The sequence below is a fragment of the Choloepus didactylus genome, chromosome 19 (genome assembly GCF_015220235.1).
Source record: "Choloepus didactylus isolate mChoDid1 chromosome 19, mChoDid1.pri, whole genome shotgun sequence".
In the NCBI taxonomy this organism is placed as follows: domain Eukaryota; kingdom Metazoa; phylum Chordata; class Mammalia; order Pilosa; family Megalonychidae; genus Choloepus; species Choloepus didactylus.
The window spans coordinates 3,584,504-3,592,873 of NC_051325.1; positions in this window are offsets into that span (position 1 = coordinate 3,584,504).

Here is an 8,370-nt window from a genome sequence, read left to right on the forward strand (position 1 = left end):
ATCTGGTCATCAGCTAAAACAGGGCCAGGTTCATTTGTAGGGAGTGTAGGCCAGATAATTTGGCTTCTGATAAGGTATGGAGAGGTTGTGGGAAGTCTTAAAATTCCATTTCACTTCCCAATCTGCACAGCAGATGGCACTACTTGGTTACTTAGTCATCTGTAGAAGGTGTTACTCTTGTGGATATGGTGTTTGTCTGACCAGGTGAGGCTGAATTCCCTCTTGGAGCCCAGTTGAATCTGGCTGGGCAGGGCTGATTTACCTCTTGAAGTAAGGTTGACTCTGGTTGGGTGGAGTTGAATTACCTTCTGTGGCCCTTGTAAGGTTGTGTGTGGCTTAAGCTGTGAGGTTCCTGTGCCCACACTTTGTTGACAAAGTCTCACTAAATATAGAGCCTTGCACATCAGTCTCCCTGCTAAACAAGATTCCCAGAGCTGCCACAGATATCAGCCATCCACCTGGCTAATATTGGGTTGCCAGTTACTGTGTTTCCCAATGGCAGGGGAAGGTCTTTCATGCCCAGGGCTGAGAAGTCTCTGCCCACATTTTTTCATACTCTTCATCCTTCACTTATCTTGGACTTGAAATGTCCTCCCCTATCCACCTGATCTCCAAATGATTGGGCTCTGTCACATTGCACTGAGGAATTTTATAGTCTGTGTCCCTTGTGGGAGGAGAGAGGAATCCCATGTTCTGGAACAGTGTTCTTTTCATGCTGGGTGAGTCATGTGATGGGGAGTGGGAAGGACCAGCTGGTCCACAATGGAGTTCTCCTACCTGATAGCACTCTTTTTCAATTCAATGGCAGATTAAATTAAATGGTTCAGAACTCTTGGAGGTCTGTAAATGCCTTGAGAGATAATCCCTCCTGCCTTCCTACTGGAACCATGCCACATGCTCAGATAGACACAGAACCCTGATGGGAAAATGAGATTGCATACATAGGCTGACAATTTTAACTTTTTATGTGACATGAATCAGTTCCTATGAGGAGAGTTATTTGAATTATTTTGTAGTTTTATATTTAGCTGACAAAAATAAAATGATTCTTTTACTAAACTACTGATGATTTTTCTTCCTTTTATTATTTCAACTAAGTATTGATATCCACATTATGAATGAGACATTTTCCAAGACTGAAAGTTAATTTTCCATAAATCTTTATGTAGTAACTCATCAATAATTATCTATGTATGAACATGAATATACAATTTTCCTAACTCTTAAAGTGAGCATAGAAGAGAGGCTAGAAAATACAGACATGGGTAGAGGGAAACCCTATATAACTACAACACAAAATTCAAGCAAAGTGAATATTATCCAGAAATACTGTTGTTTCTATGCAGAGACAATTTACAAAAAGAACTCAAATGATTGGTGAATGTGCAGGTGTTGTCCATGAGGCTAAGGGGGGATGGGTCTGGACCTTCCCTTGCAACACAGGTGAGACAATTCAGGGACAAGAACAGGGCACATGATCCTTGCACAATTACAATGGTCAGAGATGAGAGTTCATGCAAGGGCTACTTAGTGTGCAGTTGAATTTAGTAATGTAAGCCTATCAATTAGTTTGTTTTTGAGAAAAGGTAGACATTTCTGCTAACATTTGTAATCATTCTCAGTGTTGTTCAAATCATGCACAATTTCTTATTCTGCTATTTGCCTTTGTGACAGGGATCCAAGTCCTGACCTGGTCTCTTTCCACTGCAGTGCCTTAATCTGCAATCACCTTGCCCCTGCTTCCCCTTGTGTTCTGGGGCCTACCCCGTTTCATCCAGGAGAAGGAGAGCCACAGGGCTTGCTATAGAAAGGAAAATGACAGTCTGCCCCCCAGACTCCTCCTCTTGTCAGATGGCTCCACAATTAGAGGTAACAATGACTCCAAGGCCTCAGGACTGCTGAATGTGCAGCTTTAAGAACAACGGTTTCTGTAGCCACCTTAGCAGGTGCCATGGCAACTCCAGGCTTCTTCACCTACGGAAGAAAATAACTATGTCAAATAACTAACTGTATTTTAAGATAAAGTGGTTGAAGTAAAAACTGCACAGTAAACCTTGATTAAGCACAGGATAGTAGCTATCTCAGATGAGGATATGTTCAGCAAAGTCAGAGATTCACTGAAATTCATTCCGATTCACAGCACAAATAATGGCAACCAGTTTCCTTGGAATTCACTGTGATTGCTATCTTTAGCTGCTGCCTTAACATTTTGGAATATACCCTATTCGAGAGGGTATATTCCAGAGGGTAACGGAGGAGAAATGTGTTAGAATATGCTTCCTTGAATTTTAAAAGACCTGAATTTGTGGTGTGTATTTGATATATAAATGCATCTCTTGGGTAAAGGCATATAGACCCTATTTGAAAGGATCCTTGATACATGGCCATATCTGGGTCCCTAAACAACTCGCCCATTATATATCTGTCCTGCAGGAACAGGAATCTGGGCGTAGAGAAAGGGGGGTTGGGAAAAGATTGGGACCCCATGATCTTCCATGCTTGGCAGAACCAAAGACAATCATCTTCCTTCCCCATTTCACCTTTACACAGAAATGTACTTCCCACATGCAAATCACTGCTGAAGTAGCTGGATAAAACCACAGGAATTATTTATTTAAATTCACACTTATTCTTACCCTGGATAATATTTTCTGGGCATCATGGACCTCAAAATCAAGAATATGAAAGCTTTGTTTTTCTTCTTCTTTCTGGTGGCAGCACCCAGATGTCAGTGTCTGATGATTCAGACATGAAGGTAAAGGGGTTGGTGCATCAGGAGACATGACTCACTGTGGTTCTACTTGTCCTAAGGTGTCCTGTCCCAGGTGCAGCTAAAGAAGTTGGGACCTAGCCTGTTGAAGAACTCTCAGACCCTCTCCTTCCCCTGCTCTGCTTCTGGATTCTCTTTATCTAGCTATGATATTATGTGGAACTCCAGGCTCCAAGAAATTGGCAGGTTTGAGTCAGTGCAACATGGGCTATTGTTAGCACAAACTATAATCCAACTCTTCAGTCCTGACTCAGCATCCCCAAGGGCAACTCTAATAAAAAAGTTTATTTAAAGCTGAGCAGCCTGAGACCCGAGGATATAGTCAAGTATTACTGTGTGCGAAGCACAGTGAGGGGAATCAGGGTGAGCCCAGACACAGATCTCCCCTGCAGGGCAGAGGAGGTGCAGGGCAGCAGCTGGTGTTTGGGACAATCAGGGGATGCTCAGGGGTCTTCCCCAGGGGCAGGAGCAGAGATGGGCTGGGAGAGGTTTCCTCTTCTTGCTCCACAACATGAAAAGTTGGAATTTTTAAATAAAGATTTTTCCAATAAGTGAATATAGCATATTCTACCTTTACTTCATCTCCATTGATTTCCTGCATCATACTTTTCAGTGTTTTTGATTTAATTTTAATGGTGTGGCTTTTGATCCATTGGTATTTGATATTTTTGAAATATTTGTCAGATGTAAGGCCTTTGGAAATTATGTCTTTGTTGCTGATGTATAGATATACAACTGATTTTTTTATTTCTCTTAATCTTTTCTGCAGGATTATTAACAAGGCTTATTACCCTTGTTACATTACTGAATTACTTCATTAATTATTTTCAGTTTCTGTAGGCTTTCTGTCTCCATTCTGTGAACAGAAACACGTTACAGGTAAATAATGCATTTTCTATTTCTAATTTTATGATACTGATTCCTTTATTTTCCCTTGCCACATACAAAATGAATATTGAATATATTGCATCTTAGCAGCCATTCTTGTCTCACTCATGACTTCTAAATTATATTTTAATCATCTACCTTTTGAAGTCTGACCTCTATTTTTAGAGTTTTATTTAATTAAATGTCACCCTTCATTCCTATTTTTGATGATCACATGAAATTTCTCTTAACTCTTCTGTTGAATTTTAAATGTTAAAATTAAAGCACTGTAATCCTCTATATGGAAATAATTGGTAAAAAAATTTTATCATTTTTATAGATATTCCATTTCATTTCTGAACATTCTTGCATCTAATTCATTGACAGTCATAGATCTCCTGAGCTCCCCAGCATGTTTCTCATGATCCCAGTCCATGGGTAGTTTTCTATGAACACTGTATAAATAAAAACATATGACACATGATCTGGCTCCTTTAGCTAAATGTTATGTTTCATAAAATTGCATGTTTTTGTCTGTGGTTTTGGTGCCTTTGTACTCTTTTGGTAAAGTTTTTCAGCTTGTGGCTATGACATAAAATAAAATAATGGCACTTAATTGAAATTTGCATTCATCACTAATATAAATTTTGACACACACATTGACCATAAAAATATGAGTAGACTCCAAAGATGGTAACTTGAGAACTTTCCTTTCCTAGATATATTTGCCAACATTTCTTGAAGGAAACCCAGCATCTCTCCCCTGAACTCAGGTAACTACATGGCAAGGAGTTGATGGGCTGGGTTAGATCCTCTTCCCTTGTCCCTGACTGCCCTATTTTAGCAGCTAAGTGTCCTGCCACAGGAGCATTGGCATATGAGATTAAATCTGAATTCTTGTGACTAGAGTACATGTTGATCTCCACATTTGGAGGGAGAAATACAGAAATAATTTCCAACCAATTGCTGAGGGAACTTTTCAATATCTCTTTGCCTACAGAGAAAGACTACAGATAAGAAGATGGAAACATTGTTTTCTGTCCAGATCTCATGCATATTGTTCTGATTATTTGTGTTGAAAGGGAGGATTGGCTTGATGAGTTAAGTACACTTGTTACATAATTGAGAATTCAGGCTGCAGGGGAGTTTCCAGGAAGAATCTGTGATTTCATTGTCAGGAAAACCCTCAACACATCATTAGGGTCATAAGAAAATTTCAATTTTCTCATCTCTCTGTCCTTATGTTCTGTTCCTTTGCACAGAACAAATACATTTTTTTGTTATTTGGAAGATTATTTGGAAAATTTTCACTGGCCAAACTCTTGGTTGGACATAAAAGTAACTAAAAAAGTTGCTGTCCAAGCAGCCTGTGCTGCCCACACCATTCCCTAGAGTTGACCATCACCTACACAATCCTGTACAGGTCATCTCCTGAGTGATTTCATTAGCATCCCTCCTGGAGAGACATCTTGAAAGGTGCTGCATTTCCACTCCCTTATGAATAGACCCGTCTATTCCTCTTCATGGAAAAACTGGATGGGTTGAGTACAGTGCATATCTCCTTGTCAGTCAAGTTTGTTTCTTTAATTGATTTTAATTTGACTGACATGTTTCCCTACAATCATTCTCTTCCCTTGTCACATGGAAGCACTTCTCCCTGTCTGTATCTACCTCAATCATATGTAAATGTTTCCAAATACCTCTTTTATAAGGATTCTAATCACATTTGATTAGGGTCTATATAGGTGTGGCCTAATCCAGTTTCCTCTGATCTTAAGTTACAATATCTTCAAAGATCCTATTTACAAATGTATTCAGAGTCACAGGACTGCAGATTAGAACATGAATATATCTTCATGGGGACATGACTTAATACATAACCATGTGCCCTCTGGACCCCCAAAAGCCAGGTCCTTCCAACATACAAAATATTTTCACACCATTACAATATCCCAGAAACCTATGCCATTTCAGTAACAAATCTATGATAAAAACCCATATACATGATTTATGGGTATTGTTCATCACGGGAAAGACACATCTCTGTCTTTGAATCTGAGAAACCTAGAAAAGAAGACACTTGCTTTCAAAATACAGTGGTGGGAGACAACCCCTATTCATAAGGAAGTAAATTGAACAAAAGAAAAACAGTTCATATTTTCTAAGCATGTACAAACCAAACAGGACACATTCTGTTACATGTAAAGTCTTAGTAAACTGTGTTGGAAGTTGAGTCCTCCAATCCAGCTGGAGCAGCAGCCCTACACTCTCCACACACCTGCATGGTGGCCCCTATCTCCCTGAAGGGCCGCCAGGTTGTGTAGGGGCGTTCCCAGCCCACTTCAATGATGCTTAAATGGGACGTGTTAACTTCCCCCTTTCTGCACAGCTCCACTCTCCCAGCTCCGGGACAATCAGCCATGGGTGTATTCAAGGCCACTGTCCACTGCCGATATTGTGTCATGTGAGCGGTGTTGCGGGAAAGACTCCCTGTCAGGCTGGGTTTCTTGTCTTGGTTCTGTGCTGTGTGTTCAGCCCTAGGCAGTAGTAGCCCCGCCCACTGGGGAGATCACTGCGAGGCTGGGCCTCTCGGCTCGGCTCTGCGCTGTGTGCTCAGCCCCGGGCAGGAGCAGCCCCACCTGCTGGGGTGACAGCCATGAGGCTGGGTTTCTCCCCTTTGTTTCCCTGGACCCAAGACAATCTGCAGTGGGTGTGGGAAGGGGTATCCTCCACCCCAGACACCAAGGCGTTAGTCCAGACTGCTCCCGTCTTATGTGCAGCTGTCCCCGGGCTTCTCTCTTAAAAAAAAAAAAAAAATGCCAGCCCAGCATCTCCCCCCACTGCAGTGTGGCAGACGGATCAGCCTACTCACTCACTCATTTCAGAATGCAGACTCCTGGTTTCACCAAATGCACGTTCCCTGTGGCTTTAGCAGAACTTGTCTGGCTGGTGCTACTTTGGAAGTGGTGTTCTGGGTCCTTTCTGTTTTTTTATCTAGTGTTTTCCATGGAGGTGTTTTTTTCTCTGTCTCACCTAGTCACCATCTTAGGTTCCTCCTCCACCATGCTCTTTTGAACTCTGAATTCTGTAAGTTATAAAGAGGTTATTTTCCATTCTGGATTCAATGTGTGCAATTAGCAAATAGGTCATTTGCTAAATTTACTATTGTATTCTGGACCTGTGCTCCAATGATGAACTGTTGTAGCAACTCACTCCTTATGTTCCTCCAACCAAAAGTTATCAAACTGTCAAGGATTAACTTATTGAGTTATTTAGAACTCTGGAGATTAGTGGAAACCATGCAGCATCTAGGAAGAGCTAGAAGAATCAGCTGATAATTTAAGAAAGCATCCATGAATATCATATTCACTGCAGTGTTACCACACCTGGCATTGTGGCAAAAGCAGTGGGGATTAAATTCTAGATTCCTGGACTAGCTTTCTGTGAAATAAGGACCTCCAAATTCAGGATTTGTGGTATGTCGCTATTTGTTGCTTTTGTTTAGTTGATTTAGATCATTGATAGAGGAGTGACTCTGTACTTTGTAATAATCCTCCATTAGAGAAAAGATGTAGAGGAGATCAAAAGTGTCAGTACTTCATTTTTTCATTCATTGGTCTTTTCCCATTCCCAGTTTGTAAGCAAAAATAATTTGAAATATCACAAACTGATGTGTCCAGTTCTCAATAATAAACAAAAAATAATTAAAACACAATATACATAATATGTAACATAATAATAATAAACAACATAATGATAAATTACATAAAAATAAACTGAAACATAATAATAATAAACAACATAATAAACTGAAAAAATAATTAAAACATTATATGCAAGATATTGAAATAGGGAGAATTGGAATTTACTTTGTCCTCTAGAGCAGTCGGTAAAAAGCAAAGAACTGTCTGTAACATGTCTTAGTGTGACATCCATGACTGGCGACACAGTGTACATCAGTCTGGCATGGATGAAGTGGTCAAGATCACTGCATGGAACTTTCAGGAAACTCCTTTAGCTCCAGAGGCTGGTGCCCTTCTCATATTGGCATGGCAGGCTGGTTTGGCTTCATTACCAAGTGGGAAAAATAAGCTGTCTCTACTAGGAGCAAGGGAAGGTATCTCAACCAAGCCACAATTGTGGTTTTAATTAACAAATTTTGAAAACTAAATACAAGGTAAGGTCACATATAATCTTGTAGCAAGCAGGATAGTAAGAGTGATGTCTTGCCTGGGAGGGAAAATGTGAGGCTCTTGAAAAATAAATACATACATACATATACATACATACATACATACATATATACATACATACATACATACATACATAGTCAGGCTTTGGAGTCAGCTGAGATTGGAATAGAGGGAAATGTCTGTGACCCCCCAAAAAAGAGCACATAGAGTCAGGTATAAAATCTGGCTATAGATTGGCAAAGATTAGGGGCTGAAGACTTCCTCAGAAAAGGGGATTTCTTTCTTTTTTATCATTTTAAAAACTACTCTAAATAGCTAATTAGTGAAAGCCTCAGGCATTTTCAATTTCCAGCCCTGACTTAGGCAAGGGAGTTATGATAGTTCTGAGGGAAAAGAAAAGAATAACGTGAAGAGTATATTTCCCTAAATGACTTTGCTTCCTCCCATATAATGGGGGTTGGAGCCCAGCCCAAATGTCAGCCTTCCTTCAGAATTCAAACAACAGGTGATATAAAAAGTAAAATGAAACAACTAAAGCCT